At 34.8% G+C, this 20,201-nt stretch overlaps 1 protein-coding gene across 1 annotated transcript in view; it reads left to right on the top strand.

Annotated features, from left to right (window-relative positions):
- Positions 1 to 11,200: 11,200 nt before the first annotated feature.
- Positions 11,201 to 20,201, top strand: part of LOC110462566 (retinal homeobox protein Rx1-like) — a 29,913-nt gene continuing 20,912 nt past the window's right edge. The window contains exon 1 of the mRNA XM_021516558.1: positions 11,201 to 11,282. The gene's annotated coding sequence lies outside the window, so the exon portion shown is untranslated. The remainder of the gene's footprint in view (positions 11,283 to 20,201) is intronic.

Below are 20,201 nucleotides of genomic sequence, written 5' to 3'. Positions count from 1 at the left end.
TAAACTAATTAGTCAATATACACGACAAAATATAACACATCGTTAACACACAAGACAAAATATACCACATCGTTAACACACAAGACAAAATAGACCACATCGTTAACACACAAGACAAAATATACCACATCGTTATCACACAAGACAAAATATACCACATCGTTAACACACAAGACAAAATATACCACATCGTTATCACACAAGACAAAATATACCACATCGTAAACACACAAGAAAAAAGTATACCATAGCGTCAACAAACAAGACAAAATTAACAACAGCATCAACACACAAGACAAAATATACTTCATTATCAATACACAAGGAAAACTAAACCATTATACAAGCACACAGAGAAAAACAAATATCGCAGCGTCATCCCCAAAATACAGATATATATTTTATGAAAAATTCTTTTTACACAACCAATAAGATGTTCTATGTGACGTTTCGATGGATAGTACGACATGTTCACTGTGTCACCTTCATCAGACAAATGACCAGTGCACACAAAGGTTTAAAATGTGTATGAGTTGTCCACAAAAACGATGTCGATTCGGCTACGCCGTAAGCGTATGTACAATAATTGTTATACACTACCCTCCAAAAGTTCTGTTACATTTGCATTTTTCGATATAAAATTAAAGTACAGAATTTTGCCAATCTTGTTTTTATTATCATTTGTATTATATTATTAACTAAGTTACTGGACAATCATTTCTGTTGATTTTATTATGTTAAGTTAACATAATGTTACAAAAATCAGCTATTATGTAAATTGTCAAAAACATTGTAATTCCATTAATATTTAGTGTATCCTCCACGAGCTCTAATCACAGCCTGTATACGTTCAGACATACTCCTAACCAAAGTTCTACATATCCTAGCAGGTATTCCATCCCATGCAAACTGTAAGGCAGCTTCAAGTTCCCTTAAGTGTCTGCTCTTGTGTCGGCGAACTTCAAAACCCAGATCTCTCCACAAGTTTTCTATCGGGTTCAATTCGGGGAACTGCGGGGGCCACTCCAAAGACAGAATATTGTTGTCCTCCTTCCATTCGTTCACTATTCGTGCCCGGTGACATGGGGCACCGTCATCCTGGAAGAAATAGTTGCTTACATAGCCTAGCAGATGTGCTGATGGTACCGCGCTGTTTTCTAAAATGTCAATGTATTTGGTTCCGTTCAGATTTCGTTTTAAAGGAGTGAGGTATCCAGTCCCTCGGTATGACATTGCACCCCAAACTGTCACACCGCCACCACCAAACATAACTGTAGACACTACACAGTCCTGCCGCAATTGTTCATTTGCCCTTCTTCTCACATACGTCCTGCCATCTGTTTGGAAAATGGTGAACCTAGACTCATCAGACCATAAAACAGTCGAGCAGTCCATCAATGTCCAATTTGCATGGTTCTGTGCAAATGTCCTAGCATTCAAAAGTAGCAGTCAAAAGTGTTTTTTTGACAGCAACACAACCTTTCAATCCCGCATTGTGTAATCGTCTCCTCACTGTGGTATTCGACGCTACCACACCATTTTGGATCCACTCCGTGCGAATCTCAGGAACGCTATCTTTGCGATTTCTGAGGCTGGTCCGGACTAATAATCTATCATCCCGAGGGGTAGAAATCCGTGGCCAGCCAGGACGTTCTCGATCCTCATAGTTTCCGGTATCTTGGAACCGTTTAATGGCCCTGTACACGTTCTGTCTGCAACGAAAGAGAAACAGTAACACAACTATAGACAGGTTCTGGATAAGAAAAGTTTGCAAATGCACCAAAATCCGCGATGAAAACATCCTTGAAGTTTGGGCGGCAGCAACACCATTGCGATGGTAAAAAACACACTGGAATCGTTCTTCTCTTGTCATTCTCTGCATTTCTTCTCATAAGTATTTGCAAAGTGATTGAATAGTATAATCAATGAATGGTGAATAGTGATGTATTTTGTCATTTCAAATTAAATCAAAATTAAATACCGAGTACATTTAAGTAAATCTAACAATTCCCAAACATCTGATAGATTTATGTAAAATGTGAAATAACAGAATTGTTTGACAAAACCCTTTTTGTGATTCAATTTGGATAATCAATGATGGCAAATCATCTTAATCACATAATCACCCTTTTCATTAATAGAAAAACATTTAAAGAAATTAAATTTTCCAATAGTTTTGTCAAAGATAATTTATTAGAAAAAATTAAAATATGTAACAGAACTTTTGGAGGGCAGTGTATATGACTCGATTCAGCTACGCTTTGTTTAATCACATAAAGTTCAGGGATTTGTGATATTGACACAGGGTCTCTAATTTATGTAATAGAAGGTCACTTTTTCTTTATGACGTCTATTCAATTGCAGCGTCACAATGCTTTCTACCAAATGAAGTACTTTTCTGCTGACAATTTTCATACGCAGTGCTTAATAGCAAATATGATTATATATCTAATATAACAATGAATGACTTTTAGCTCAGTGGTTATATGGACCGAAAAAGCCACACTGACATCAACTTCGTCATGTCCAAATAGTTTTTTTCATATTTATATTATCACATAATCACCTTAATCAAAGAGAATATTTGATAACTAAACAGGAGCGTCGACACAGGAGCACAAAATATACCATAGCACCAACGTAAAGAGAAAAAAGGGTACTTTGCGTCAATAATATTTGGCACATATAGGAATTAAGGGGATGTCAAATCAAAACGAAAGTGAAAGCCATTCTATAGCCGTTTGTAGCCATGGTATTGTCATGTGCCCAAGTGTAAGCCATTCTATAGCCGTTTGTAGCCATGGTTTTGTCATGTGGCCAAGTGAAAGCCATTCTATAGCCGTTTGTAGCCATGGTATTGTCATGTGCCCAAGTGTAAGCCATTCTATAGCCGTTTGTAGCCATGGTTTTTTCATGTGGCCAAGTGAAAGCCATTCTATAGCCGTTTGTAGCCATGGAATTGTCATGTGATCAAGTGTAAGCTCATTCTATAGCCGTTTGTAGCCATGGAATTGTCACGTGGCCAAGTGAAAGCCATTCTATAGCCGTTTGTAGCCATGGAATTGTCATGTGGCCAAGTGTAAGCTCATTCAGACTTAATTAGAAGTTATGGCAGTGCATATCTATGGAAAAACCAAATGTTGCTTTATTGACAGTTATAGGTTATATATAAACGTAATTAAATTTCGTGTACATAGGTTACGTTGGATATCATTTGCTTTATTATGAAGATGTGATAATATTTTATTAAGTTTGACATACCATAATCTCGTTTATTGTATTTGTAATAGTTTGTGAAAATATTAAACAAATCTAGCAAAACACGATATATGTACAGTACATATAGTGACCATACAGCCTAGTCCGTGTCTATGTACGAAACAATGACAAGGACCTTTCCTAGCTTACCTTGTACTACAGCCTTAAACAAAGCAAACTCTGTATACATACTTGTCTCCGAAACTGGTACGAAAACAAATAGGTGTCATTTTAATGTAGCTAACAATAACAAGTGAGCTCTGGAGAGCACTTCAAACGCCGTGTCAGAACGAGGATCGTTTTGACAGAACTTAAACAAATTAATAACAGCCCACCTATATCAAGTAGCAAATATTTAGTCAAAACGAAGTTTCTAAAATACACCGAATAATAACAGTTGTTGGCTAAGAAATCGGGCTAAGCGCTAATCCACTCGAGAGATGAATGTGTTTGGATAGGACACGGGGCGGGTAGATTCTTTACACACACTAGCCAGTAGTAAACAGTGCGATATCGTCGCACAAAGAGCTATATATCAGGTAATTGTATTCACACCTGAAAGCAGGGCGACGTACTGTTATGTTCACCATTAACGTTTTACGGTTATTATTAGAAATATCAGATTTCGGTAAGGACTGCCTGAGCAGTACCCTACCATATCATTATAAGCGGCGTATGAAAGTACCAAAGTAAACTCTTTTCTTTTTTAAAGGTAACAAGAACAAAGTATTGTTTATGTTTTATAATTATAGTTTTGTTTTTTAATTTAGTGATATCCCATTTTTCCCATATGCACGTTCGCTTTGTATTGGTCACCTAACAGCCAATTGCTTACTGTCCATTAAATTTTCCTGGAATGTCTGCTGAAGTATTTGTTTACCATAAATGTTGTTCATAAGATCTTTGCTATTATTTATTTTGTAGAAAATATTTTTAAAAATATGTTTTCTATATTTTGTTTCCGATTGTGGAGAAAGCTACAAGCGTTTAAAAGACGTCATTTCAGGTTATAATGGATACTTAAGGTTTTATAGAAGTTTTCTAAATGCACATATTTTAAGACTGTAAGAAATTTAAGAACGTCGTTTGATACAAGATACAGGAAACTTTATTTAGAGTCGCACACATTTAATAAAGAAACATTAGCTCTTGTGGGATATTATTGCGACAAACACATGTATGGAAAACAATAAAACATTGCAATATCACATTAAACAGGGGTTATCACATATAGCTTATTCATAAAAAGCTTTAAATCCTATCACAATGAAAGGAAAATGTATCATATCTAAGGTTTCTAATTGGTCGGGAATCACTCATAATAAGAACAGTGTTGATATAAAATTCAGATTCAAATAAAAACAAGATAGTTTGAAGTCCGTGTTTTCTGGAATTAATATGGTGATTAAGGGTTTTTAACGTTATTAAGTTGAGTATGTAGAACACAAATCAGTGACAGATGTCCATAACTTTTAATCTTTATTATATCCCCGCAGATAGACGGTACTTAAACGTCAATACCAACAGTGGCATCACTTCTTGAACATCTTGTGAATCTCTTTGAAAATTTAATTTTCTTATAATTTAACACATTAGATGCTTTTAAAATTACCTTTTAATATCCTTCTCCATTGCCGTTTGAAAGTTTTGCAGATTGACTTGTATTACCTGGGAAGACATGTCTGCTTCTTACTTTTGATTGCTTTGTATTTACAAGTGTCGTATACAAATCCTGATCTTGGAAGGATTTATAAGGAAACATGGCTTATGTTCTGTTGTTGGTTTTTCGAAAGGTCTTTATTCTAGTAGATCACAATAGATTAATAGAAATATAGATTTAAACGATTGTTCTACAGAATATCTATATATATATGCAAAGATCTACTAACTTTTAGAAAACTTAAGTGGCCATCGCCCTCATTGTAGGTGTGTCCTTCAGGAATCGAGACTTAGGTATTCGTGTGAGTGATATATCACTCGTCGCTTAAACACATCAAATGGATACCAATGCCAATGGCATGGCCAACTTCAATGACGATTCCAACTAAATCCAAATATTTTGTGACGACATAGGCGTAAGACAATCTCGAAAAAATGGAGATCAGACGAAAGGGACAGCTGTCTTATTTTTTAATTGGAAACATTAAAAGAAACTGTCACTGTACCTTTTTCACGAAGTAACCATAGATGAATTATTCGAAAAAGAATGCTCTAGCCTTTTTTTTCAGAAAAAAACGGATCAAATCTTCCAAATGAAACCCATTCGGCCTTTTCTAACCAAGTGTCTCAAATTAATCAACTGTTTCATTATTCTTCATTTTGATTCTTCCTTAAAATATTTGGGAAACTTTCCCTCAATCCATACTGAAAAAACGAAAACAGAAATAAGCTGCCAGAAAAACATTCATATCAAAATCCTTTCGTACATCTCCAAACAACATATTTAGCTAACTGATGTGGTTACATCTGAAAATTAAATTTGATATTTGAAACTTTACAACATTAGAAATACTCAGTGAGGAAGCAACTATATCAACCGATATCAACTACAGGAAATGGAAATTACCGACTGGTTTCAGATTGACTTATGTCACTAAATGCAAATGGTAACCATAGACAACACAACCTTATGTAACCATATACAACACAACCTTATGTAACCATAGACAACATAATATTGTTTAACCATACACAACACAACCTTATGTAACCATATACAACCCAACATTATGTATCAATATACAACACAACATTATGTAACCATATACAACATAACGTTGTGTAACCATAGACACCATAACATTGTTTAACCATACACAACACAACACGATGTAACAATAGACAGCACAACCTTATGTAACCATAGACAACAAAATTTTGTTTAACCATACACAACACAACCTAATGTAACCATATACAACACAACATTATGTAACCATTGACAACACAACCTTATGTAACCATAGACAACACAATATTGTTTCACTGTAAACAACACAACATTTTGCAAACAAAGACAACAATATATTGTTCCTAAAAATATGATTACCATAGATAACACAACGTTGTGTCTATACAAATGGTATTCATACACAACACAACATTGTTCCTACAGAAGTGTAACCATAGACAACACAACATTGTGCCTACAGAAATAGTAACCATAGACAACACAACATTTTTACTACAGAAATAGTAACTATAGACAACACAACATTTTTACTACAGAAATAGTAACCAAAGACAACACAACATTGTGACTACAAAAATAGAAACCATAGACAACACAACATTGTGACTACAAAAATAGAAACCATAGACAACACAACATTGTGCATACAGAAATAGTAACCATAGACAACACAACATTGTTCCTACAGAAATGTAACCATAGACAACACAACATTGTGACTACAAAAATAGAAACCATAGACAACACAACATTGTTCCTACAGAAATGTGACCATAGACAACACAACATTGTGACTCCAGAAATAGTAACCATAGACCACACAACATTGTGCCTACAGAAACAGTAACCATGGACAACACAACATTTTTACTACAGAAATAGTAGCCATAGACAACACAACATTGTGCATACAGAAATAGTAACCATAGACAACACAACATTGTGACTACAAAAATAGTAACCATAGACAACACAACATTGTGACTACAAAAATGGCAGTTTTTACCATCTGGTAAAACAGCTTGTGTAGAATACATGTATATACCAAAAATAGGAACAAACACAATTTTCCTGTTTTAAAATCTAATAAAAAGATTGAAATGCATCTTTTATCAACAGTTCTGATAGTATCCTACACTTATCTTTCAGACATATTCACCAGAATACTCGCCCACGCATCATGGAACATACCATAGTAGACACTAAAAAGATATTTACTTTGTTAAGTATTTACTCAGATGTTAGGATATGGAAATAATCAACATAAGTAAAATTTAAAAATATATTCCATAGGATCAATATTCATGGTTAACGTAATTCACTATCCATGATCAGTTTCTTATTGATGAATTGGAGATTTCACGATAACTAATACGATATTTTACCAGTGATAATCAATCTCACACATAACCACCTACACGTGATTGCACCTTTAACGTAATGCTGCTCAGTATGTCAAAAGGTAAACAATGCATCACACAGCTGTGTCGTCCTTCTTGGACACGTCGGTGATGTTAGGGTCTAAAAAGGGGAACATTCAAATAGTCTAAACTGCTGCCGAGCGGCAGATGAGTAAAACCCCTCAATTTATGAATTTAAACAATTACAGGATTACTGATTATTTTCAAATCAAATAATCAGAAAAGTGCGTATATTATTAACCTACTATTTTTATGATAGACATAAAGTTAATGTATATAGATGTAATTCTACAGATTGTTGTATCTACAGTATATCAGCTTAATTTTTATTTTAAAAGAAAGCAATCATGATCACACCAGATAATGAACAAAAAAATCCAATAATTCTTTCTGAGTGAATGTTCTACATATGTAACCAGTAATAACTCATCTAGAATAGTTATGTTACTGAAAATTAGTGTTAATGAATACCGTGTAGATTCGACTCGTCAGCATGATTTAATACATAGAACAACAGTTGACCCTTTCCACAAATTGATCATAATGTGTGCAGATGGTGACAACGTGACGATGGCCTTTATGCTGATGATAAGGTAAAATTGTTCCAGTACGAGTCGATTGAGGAGAATTAGAGGGATAGATTAGATATCTCACTACTTCTGCCTGTGTCAACAGAGGCACGCGTTGATGTCAGATTTACAATAAACACGCTCACCTTGCTATAGTTACACTACAAAACGCATCGACGGAATTGAAGTGGGTTTAGTGATTATTATGAGCACAAAACAACATTATAGGGATAATGGACTTACGAGATCTGAATAAATAAACTTTATTTTAATCCGTTTGATTCTAATTTGATCACTCCTTGTTAAGCGCTATTAAACGACACCGTGTAAGAGGGGCTGTCTCTATTGGTCCCATCTGTTACGTTATCGACATTCATGTTCTGTCAGCTTGAGTATTTAATCACACTAAACATATATCAGATAAAATAATATGTTTAAAACTGTTTCTAAATGATCTTAAAAAATAACCTGATATGGATTTTCATTGTAAAGTCAATGAAGGGGGTAAATTGTATGATTCCTGGGGCAAAGATATCCATATATCATAATACCGCAATGTCATAGTTTTGCGTGCTTGTTATGTTTTATATAATGTTACCTCCGTTTTTATTTGTTATATAGTCGATTGTAAAAGCCTTTCATAGGCTTGTGTGGCATTGTTTAACCATGTACCGACTTTCAAATAAAATTGACTTGAATTGACTTGACCGCCTTAACACAGAAGTTTTAACCTATTTCTGCAAAGATAAATGGGTTTATCGGCGTCAATTCAAAAAGACGAAATCCTCAATACCATTCGATACAAAAGGACGACAAGAACTGAGGAGACATAGAACGAAAACAAACAGGCAAATCAAAACAAAAACTCCATTCCTAGGTGTGTTATGAAGGTAGGTGATACTACTGCTAATTAGTATGTCTTGATGTCTATGTTCACACTTTCCCGGCACTCACGTTGAGGTCGTGACATTACCCATATTTGATCTAGACTTACATGACAGGTGTCGTCAACGAAGCAGAAGACGCTTATCCATTCAGAACACCTAATCTTATTCTTTTTGTACTTCATTAAAGATGTCCATGTAAATCTTTTCTTTGTTCAGAATTTACACTATTTTTATTGGTGACCAATTCAAAACAAAAACAAATCGGCCATTCTGTTTTTATGGATATTGCATACGGTCCGTTCATAATATTCGCCATTATCTAATCTCATTTTTGAAATATTCAGAATAAAATCAATCTCCGTTAAAATATTAAATAATTGAACGAATTGTTGAAATAAATTCCCTCTAATGCCAAACTTTCCACTTTTAAACCCCCACTTTGACCTGTATCGAACGTTTTATCGTTATCAATACAATATTAATGTCATGTGCTATTACATAGGTAATGTATAATTGTTGAACAAGTCACAGTTTTCTTGGCATTTAACGGTACGTTTAGATATAAATATGCGTGTCTGAGTTCCAGTCTTGATCGTGTTTATCATTGGAACATATCTGTGATATACATGATTTATTTATAAACGAGACTCTGCTAATGTAAAGTAAAAACAAATTGTATTTACAGAATTTACCAAGATCATTTGGGACAGGTGTTCACAAACGAATATACCATTTTCTCATATAAATCAATATGTTTTACTACAAATATTCTGTGTGTGTTATCCATTACACTTTTTTAGATGTTTATTTTCTTTCTGCATCATATACATGATATTCATTGCCTTAATTAGGTGCATACATTGTATTACAATATAGAAATTCATTTGTTTTTCTTCTTCATTTTCAACAAGATACAAGTATTCTGCTCTTGTTTGGTAAATTCTTACTTACTTTATTTCAACTTCCATATAGATCACATTATGAGATTTGAGATTACCCTATTCTATCTTGCCATAATTTATATATGCATTGTATTTCAGTACAAGTTCACAAGATATGTTTCTTTTATTATAGCTTGTTTTGTATATAAATGAATACTGGTTTTTGAACAGAGTATATACATGTATATAACATAAGTTTAAACTTGTCGAGATACAGAATGTTTTATATCATTTTCTTTTGACATCAACACAACATTTCTTCTTTTTCTACCTGGTTCCTACAACAGTATTTTTGCTCGTTAGTTTAATATCCATTACACTTACCTTGTTGAACTTTCACCTTGTTATCAACATGTCTAAAATAATACTTTTGCATCATAAGTCCATTATAAATCTGACTATATGTTACAAGCCTTCTAATGAGCTTAATAAGCAAACAAAGGCAGCTAATCGTCCTCCGCTCAAATCTACCAAAGTCAACACACCGTACACGCTGAAGTTAATCTCTCCGAATGAAATAATACCTGTTGGTTTTGCCCAAATTGACAGCCGAGTCAGCTTACGTGAAGAGTTTGCAGAAAAATCTGACCTTTCAAACATACATGATATGGAATCACATAACATAAATGAATTCATAAAACTAAATGGAATTATTTCAAATTATATTAATCGTTCAACGATTATTTATCTAAAAGTCAGAGAAAATAACATTTCAAACCGTTGGTACAGTGTATATTGAAAAGGTTTTTTGGATTTATTTTGTTGGGTTTTCGGCGTTAAAGAAAAATTCCGGTGAGAAATTCACGTGTGTACGAATATTTAACGGATTATGAATTAACATGAAATGTAAAAATTGTAATATCCATGAATCATTGTTTCCGAATCACTTGGCGAAACATAGATAAAGGGTATTCGGCGTGAAACGAATTCTTCGAAATCAATTTGCTTTACAAACAACCTTTAGTAATTAAAAGGAATACATGTACACTTAAAACCCAAATTATATATATATATGCGAAAGTGTTGGTTGACCATCAGAAGGGTCTCTGTAGAAGGTGTGTCTGAGTGATCTATTCCGTGTAGTTTGTAAGAGTGACGTTGTACAGGTACGAGACCATCAATGTAAGCTGACCACTCTTTAAACACAGGGACATTAGGCCGTAACCCTCAACATGGCACCATGCCTCTCACTGGCCGTATAGTTAATACGCAGATTTACCTTTCTAATTAAGATCCTATTACCTGAAGTCTAAATGGGTGGTGAAGTGTTAAAACACCAGTGATTTTCAACATACCTAAATAGCCTGTAGGTAATATACAAGTGTATGAAAAGGAAATATTTTCCTGTCATTTTTAAGCATTTGATCAGGTGCCCGCTCATTGTCGTATTTGTAGGAATATTATTGACATTCTTTCAAATATTTGACCAGTTCGGGTGAATGATTGATACAGTTGTCCAGATGCAATCAGTGTGAAGATATTTTCATAAAATTATAGGACGGAGCGACTGCCAGGTAAGTGATACAGTAGATATATATATTACGTACAAGTCGTTAATGTGTTTTTTAAGCAACTGTCATGTCATTTTGATGCAATTTCATCGAAAGATTTGTTTGAAACTTAAATACATGCGTGCAAAAACAAGTTGATGATGTATTTGCGACGACCTTTCCATGCATGAATTCCGGAAACTGTTCCACACAGCTTTCCTTCCACACAGCTTTCCACACAGCTTTCCTTCCACACAGCTTTCCCTGCAGTTCACTTCATGTTAAAGTCCTATAAGATCAATACTAGGAAAGTTAAGGCTATATGCTACCTTAATTAACATTGTGTATCATGCTTTACGTTTCTTAAATAGTTTAACAGGAAGTAACATGAACAAATTACTAATATGATTTAATCAACATTTAAAATGTTCACAACTATCGCTCAGGAATTATAGTAAAATGTTTATTAAAAGTTTTCAAGGGGGATAATCCAAAGGTAGGACGTGAAGGGATATTATATAATTAAGGGGCATAAATCTAACATACAAATCACTGGCACATTATTAAAGATAGCAGAAATGATTAAGTTAACAAAGCTAAACACCTCAATAGCTTTGATAACTCAATAAATGTATTCAAAGAACTTGAGAACAACTTGAGAACGGATTTCCCATTTCCCGGCATTTAGGAAAGTATTTTCCCAAAAAAGAACGTCTACTCGCGCCATGTGACGTCCTAAAGCGGAAGTGATATCCACACAAAGGTGGTCCGCGTAAGAAAATAGTCCGTCATAAGCAAATCAATATAAAGTTACGGAAACCTATTGTGAGGATAATAACACCATTTTAAGCGTAAATGTGCATATGGAAAAGTCAATGACGATAGGGTCGTTTTAAAAAAACATCTGCATAGTTTTAAGGTTGTTTTTAGTGGGTTTTTTTATATATATATATAACTCAGCGCCAATCTTCTTTTTTACGTTTGTCACAGACCGAGAATTTGCAATTGTTGACCATTGAGCTCAGAGGTCTTTTGGAAAACATGGTTATAGTTGACGTTTTTAAATGGAGAAATATATAAGGTATTAGAATATAGATGTATGTAGATACAATCTCGAGTCCACCTGCGGGGGCCTCTCGATTTCATCCACGTGCTCGCGATGAGAAAAACGTTCTCACGACAAACCCTGAAAATACAGTATGATAATCTATAATTATTGAACAGTGTCAATAAAACTACTGTTCATCTGCATTATTTAGGAATCAATTTTCTACGAAAATAGTTTTTTCTGCAATTTGTTTTATATACATGCATATAATGTGTCGCTCTAAAGTTATGTGTATTAATTATGTCACACTGTTATTAATCAATAGATATATAAAATCATAAGGGAAATATGTGTTTGTTAAACTTATTACCCCTCTATCACTCCATACCTCTGCACAAGGATGACAAGAACGATATAGTACTAAAGGGTACACTTGTCTCATTCCCCTTGTGCGAGATTATCAGTAAGAAGCATCAGCGACTCAGATCTACAAAGTACCTCATGTAACTCAGATCTACAAAGTACCTCGTGTACTCAGATCTACAAAGTACCTCATGTAACTCAGATCTACACAGTACCTCGTGTACTCAGATTTACAAAGTACCTCGTGTACTCAGATCTACAAAGTCCCTCGTGCACTCAGATCTACACAGTACCTCGTGTACTCAGATCTACAAAGTACCTCGTGTACTCAGATCTACACAGTACCTCGTGTACTCAGATTTACAAAGAACCTCGTGTAACTCAGATCTGCACAGTACCTCGTGTACTCAGATCTACAAAGTACCTCGTGTACTCAGATCTTCAAAGTACCTCGTGTACTCATGTAATTATTCTTGTTTCTAGAAACAAAGCAAAATGTTTTACTTTGCTATAAGTATAAATCCATACAATGTATCACCCTTTAATTATTCAGTTGTTTGCTTAAGGCAGCCGTAACATAGCTACAGACCTTGTGAATCTCTATGATAGTATAGAACCTTCTCGAAATTTATTAATATCAAATTATCAACACTCATGAAAAAAACTTAGTCAGTACAATTTATATTACTTGATAAACACTTCATTTGACATTTTACCGGCGCGTGCATATTATTATTAATACCTGCACTAGTTGCATATAGACTCCATCAGGGACAAGAAGTGACATTACCGTACACAAATATGGAGATAATAAACGAGACGGATCAATACATTATCGTTTCAAACGTTATTTTATAATATCCCAGTATAGGTTTAAAACACGATGAATTATAATAATCGATTAAAAGTTACAATATAATTATTTCATTAAATTAAAACAAAAGTCTGTTTGTAATAACATGCCTTAGTTTACTGCATAAAGATATATGTTGATACTACCAAAAGCATTGAAGCTTTGGAATGGATGTTCTGTTGTTCAATCCAGAATATCATAAATAATAAACAATTTCTTTTCTTCCTAAACAAATATCTTTATCAGCCAGTATGTCACTTGTTTCTAACAATTTGGATAACCAAAGATTAAAACTTCAATAAAAAACAATTTCCAAAACATTTTCTTCGGGTTGGTAAGTTTTGATTCTGAAAAGTTCTTTTTACACAACCAATAAGAGTTTCTATTTGACGTTTCATTGACTAGTACGGTATGTACTCTGTCACCTTCTATGGCCATGATCGAAACGTCACATAGAAACTATTATTGGTTGTGTAAAAGGAACTTTTCATAATCCATTATATAAGTTATAACCAATAGGAGCAGGTGGATCTTTCCCTTAAACTACAGTTTTAATATCACAATTTGCCTAATTATGCAGAACCCATGATAATTAGCACGATTAGCAATAATAGTATGTAGAGGGTCTAAGCTGGATTGTGTAGGACAATGCTTTGTATAACTTGACGCTATGCTTGAGAATTTAATACACTACTGTTTGTGTACTTCGTCAAGATACAAGAATATTTATTTTCAAATCATACAACATAAGCTACAAAGAGCTTGAATTTCGACAAAACACGAGTATAATAAGAGAGACAAAAATATTACAACATGAAAAAATAAAAAAATAAATGTACTATACTGTAAGCACAGAAAAAAAGTTTATTTCTCGGAAAGTTTTTTTGCACATAGTAGGCACATTGCACACGGTAAGCACATCAGTAACATGGTAATATTAGCACAATAGCACATTTAGCACATTTGCAAATAGCGCATAAAAAATAAAACCATCACATGGAAAGTTTATCAGCACATAGTAGGTACATTTGCAAATAGCGCATACAAAATAAAACCATCACATGGAAAGTTTATCAGCACATAGTAGGTACATTTGCACACTGTAAGCACATAGCAAAGCACACTAGCCTATATAAATATAGTCATCAAAAGCTCTTCCCTTTTTTTTTTTAAGAGAATGATACAACCAAATTTTAGTGGTCGAATTGTTTAAAAATGGCCGTCATGGTCTCTGACTGGCTGAAACAATTACTGGGCACTGTCTCTGATTGGCTGTGATAGTTATACGGTGTGACGTTAAATAGACCTATACGTCTTTTTTTGTCCTTTAGCGTTTCTACGTAGCATAAGGCGTTGTGCTTGTAACAGCATGTGCAATATTATCAAAAGGATACCAGGCAAGTTATTTATGGCAAGCCAACTTCACAACAAGCCATATCTCATATATGTCAGGAAATATCATAAACTATTTGGGATTGCTCTAATACTTCAGGAAATGTCATTTTTCGCGTTTTTTACATGCATCACAGGATACCAACACTGTATAGACAAATCAAACTCTAAATTGTATTACCAGAGTTATTACAATCAAGGACGGATCCAGATTTTTACATTGGGTACCTTATTATTACCTGATTGCCAAGATCATCAAGCTTTTCAGACCATCAAAGGCTATCTGACTACCTTAAATTGTCGTTAAGGGTTATTTGCAACATGTCAAGGCTATCACCAGAAACCGGAATAAGTATAGGTCATCAGGGGACCTTAGGCCATCCCGCTGCTTTTAGGTAGTCAGGTATGAAGAGGGAAGAGGTGACCTGAGCTGACCAAGATACAAAATTAAGGTAGAGGTGTGAGCTGTAATGGGGAATACAGAGTATAAGAGGGAAAGAAATAATGAGGTAATGGCCAGTCTACCTTCACTTAAATGTATATATTAGATGAACTTGTTTGAATGCTGTTTCTTATAATTAATACCATCTAAGGGAGATACGTCTAATACAGCTCAATGGCAAGACATTTAAGGTAGTATGTAGTCGTACTCCTCACGATGGCAAGTTTAACCTACTTATTTACTGGACATAAACGGGACATAAACAAGAAAGCACTTACCATATCCAAAAAGTATTGGTAAAATATGTGTTAGACAAAGTTTGATTTGAAAATAAAATGACATGACCAACAATTACACGCATGCATGCTCCATCAAGTGTGTGTGTGCGTCTCTTGGATAGTTTCTTCTCTCTCCACCAGACGGCGCGCGTGTCGTAGCGCGTGTCGTAGAAGGCCGAGGGTTAATCATAACAATGAGAAAATCTCCATGCTGGTTGAATGGACAAATGTACGCAGACTTTTTCCGATTTCAATCTGTATATGACATTACCATGCACAGACTAGCGAGTGGGGAACAGTACGGCTAAGGAAGGGTTTGTAAGGACTAATTAGGACACACGACAAGCACCTGTCAACAACAAACTTGCCCCCAAACTGTGAATTTATTAATATGAAAATAATCAAATGTTATTCTGAAAACGCTTGGATGCCAAAACTGTCGAATTCAGGTTCCCCTGTTCACACAGGCAAATCGCAAATATAATATAATCAATTTCACTCTCAGCGGGAGCTCATTGGGGAAGCTTTCTTCCTGTCCGGCACAAATTATCACTTAAAGTGAGAGTTACACCATTACAATCGCTACCGATAATTGGTCGGATTGACTGAGTGCGTCTTGCTAATGTTTCGGTCATGGTAACAATGCCTCGAGAAAAACTAGTCGATAATTTGGTCTACGCTCAACGCCAAATCTCGTGTATTTATACATAACAAGTGGAACGTTTAGCTTTCAGACAATTACTCTGACAATGATCGGTAACTACGAATTATCTACCTTATACAGCAAAATAACAAAACAGTTGTGTTTGTCAGTCAATCCCCCTGTCGGCGTGAAGACCCTCGTATATGTTTATAATAGCCTCCTAAGAAGGTTTGTACTCGGCCGAACAACTTGAGTAATTGTAATTAAGATTTTATATGGAAATGTTAGAAGTTGGGGGAAATTACATTGAGGAAGACACGAGAAATTTATTTGTATTAGCTAGACTATAAAGGAGAAAATTTTGTGACAAGTGTTCAGTAATGAGCAGCTAATTGCTTGGGTGATGGCGTTCCATTAGGGCTAATCAGATCAGATATACGGAAAACAGGATGAACGGCGAACAGGTACCAATTTGGTGGGTCCGTAAATCAATCACGCGCGCTGGCTTTTATGGCGGGAAAGAAGTAGCAGCTTTGTCTTAGGGGGTTCAGCGGAGGGACTTACTGGCTAGATTAATTAATGTTTATCTTTGGTAGTGTATAACCAGGCGAGAACAGCTAGGGTTCTATGCTGACGAAGTGAACGAGCCATGGGTCTTTTATAGTGCGATTACACTGAAACCCAACTTCACTTCGTAAACAAGATAAACAAATAATGCGAAAGTCATGTTTGGTTCTCGGTTCGGACGGTAATAAAATGTATTTTAACAAAGTTACGATACTGTTTAACTCTTAACGTGTTAAACGTCCTTATGAATCATGCCACATACCAAAGCCGTTACCAACGAAGCAGGTAACTGTCCGCCACGTCCATTTCCTGCTTCGTTTGAAATGTCACTATCGGAGTATCCCGGCTTAGATAACATGATTAGAGTTAGGTCCATCTTTCCAGCAACCAAAATGAAGTGGATCAGCAATATCATATCTATTCCTGGTTCCTCTGATTCCTCAACATTTAACAATATTTCTTCATTATAAACATATAACAGGACGGTGTCGTGCTCTTTCCCCGACGACCGCATTACTCAATTTTCAAACACGATGTCAATAATCATTATTATAAAAAGTGATTTGAATAATTATTATATTATTATCGCAACAATGCAAAATACGACAAAGATGATAACAAATATTTTATAGTTGTTGTTTCCATGGACTATAAGGGAAAACTTCAGTCACAGGTAAAAGCCACGTACTATATATATATTGTATAAAGAAAAATTCTTAACAACGAGTCTTTAGTACTATAAAGAAAAATTCTTAACAACGAGTCTTTAGTACTATATAGAAAGATTCTTAACAACGAGTCTTTATATATATATATATGGGTCAAAGAGGTAATATAGACGGTAAATATATATATATATTATAAATCAGAAAAATGACCCTTACGGACGAAGAAATATAATAAAAAGAAAAATTCTTAACAACGAGTCTTTAGTACTTTCATCTCTTCTAGTCTGGAGAATCTCCTAGAAGAGATGAAAGCACTACAGACTCGTTGTTAAGAATTTTTCTTTTTATAATATATATATATATGACTTCAAATAAACAGTCTGAAGAATCTCCTAGAAGAGATGAAAGTACTACAGACTCGTTGTTAAGAATTTTTCTTTAAACAATATATAGGTGTATATATATATGGGGCAAAGAAGTAATTCCAACAGTGTGGACAAATTTAGGTTGTCAAATTTTCGGAGCGATGCGCTCCTTTTTCAAGACACAGTATATATATATATATATATATATATGGTGCTGTCCCTTCAGTTAACATCCCAGAGAATCTTATTGGGTTTTAGATTACTTTGTTTAAGACAGAGGGAAGTGAAAATGTAAATATAAGTATTAAATCGCTTTCAGATGCAGTTCATAAGCAATATGAATGCCCGCTGTTACTCGCGGTTCATATCATTTTCCCATAATGCAAAGGGCATCCATGCATATGATCCGCATTTGCAAGCAGTTTAACGCTTAAATGTGCACACGCTGTGTGTTTGATGCGTTGTGTGATCACACAAACTATTATAACCAGTGTCAATGTAGGAGATGTCACCCAGGGGAACAATGCAATGAATAAGTAGGAACAGGGAAGACAAACTCACAGAAACCTTAGCGGTGAAGCAGGGGTTTGCTTGCTTTTTTGTACATATTTATTACCCTCATTTGACGAGGTTTTAGTTTGTATATTATACATGTATTAGCGTTTGTTCAGGCAGATCGAGATCTTGCGATGTTTTTATTTAGCAATGGTACAGTACTTAACATCCGGGGTTTTATGAGTGTGTTTTTGTCCTTATAATAATTGTCATACTAAGTATATTGAAATATGGTATTAAAGCATAGTTTTTAAGATAAATTTATGATCTGTCGTGATATATAATTTCAAACTTATTTTCTGCCCTTGCTGCATTGGACTGTATGGTTTGGTATCCGACATGGTCTCCCAAGCTCTGTGACATTGAGAGAGTAGTCTTGCGCATGCGTATTACCTTGCACGAAATGTTCCAATAAAGCTAATATGTCCGTGTTCGTAGTTCAAGGAAAGAACTAATACGGTATTGAACTCTCTACATATTTTTTTTATATTTCCCGGTCATTCTACTGCTGACCACAAAGCTATCTGTATAATCTAAAGATGTGTATTTCTCAATTTAATCTGCATCACATTTAATTAATTATGGAATGGGACTAAAACGCTTTCTTATTTACAAATGAGCATTTAGCGAATGTCATATATTTCTAAACATAAACTTTTTAAATCAGTTATACGAAATGATGTCCTTTTGGTATAATATACAGTGTATATGTAGTATTAGTGTTTATTGTTATGTGATATAAATTGTGATATTTTATCCGTTTATACCGTGATAATGACCTCGTTGTACCACTTATAAACATTCTATATCGCATATTCACTGCATACAACTATAAAAAGGGAATTGTGTATGTACTAAATTCCATTATTAAATCTGGAATTACCGAACCCCCGTCGAGGACCCCACGTTTAGTGGATGTTTACGTTTCAATAAAGCCAATAACACGCAACAGCGTCTTGAAGCATACACATGTTGATTTTATAACTTGTCTTGGAAGATCCGTTTTTGTCCTGGCGGATATGAGAAACACTGGCGATAAATCTCACCCGAACACGCTATAATGTAATTTGCTTAATGGTAAAAAGGTAATGGCTTCCACTTCTCCAGAATTGATCATCTTTTCATTAGTATTTAAATGGTCAGAATCCATTATCTCCAAGAGCAGATAATATGGCTGATAAATTTTCAATTGAAAAACACGACATGTAACCGATGACAAGTAACAGACGCCAGCGTGACGTTCAAAAGGAAACCGCGCGTGCGCCGTGTACCAGTCTGTAATATATAAAACCCTTAATTATCTTCGGGTTTATCAAATTGCGGAACGAAATATAATAACGAAACGGTATTATTAAAAGACAATGGATTAATCATAGTTAAGACGTTGAAGACTTTTCTATAGGTTTCTCAATATTCAGGATATATATTTTGTCTCGTGAGTCATCGTAAAGATCAATACTGAGCGTGCTCCGTCGTCTCGCGCTTGTCGACGCTTCCACGATCTTATTCATCATTAATCGTTACAGATAGAAAGCAATGAAGGGTAAAGTTTGAATCAAAATATAATTCATTTAATTTTTAAAAGAAATCAAATTATCGAGATGCGTCATAAACAAGGTCCTCAAAAGGATATGGTATTATTGCATGGTCAGCAGTGGCGGATCCAGAGGGGTTTTTTGGGCTTCAGGAAACCCCCCCACCCTGAGAATTTTCTTTAAAAATCATGTATTTTCACCATTTTCCCCCACATGGAACAACCCCCCACCCCC

This window comes from Mizuhopecten yessoensis, unplaced genomic scaffold (assembly GCF_002113885.1).
Source record: "Mizuhopecten yessoensis strain PY_sf001 unplaced genomic scaffold, ASM211388v2 scaffold10807, whole genome shotgun sequence".
NCBI lineage: Eukaryota > Metazoa > Mollusca > Bivalvia > Pectinida > Pectinidae > Mizuhopecten > Mizuhopecten yessoensis.
Note: the sequence above shows the minus strand (reverse complement) of the source record. Positions and strands in the feature narration are given on the sequence as shown.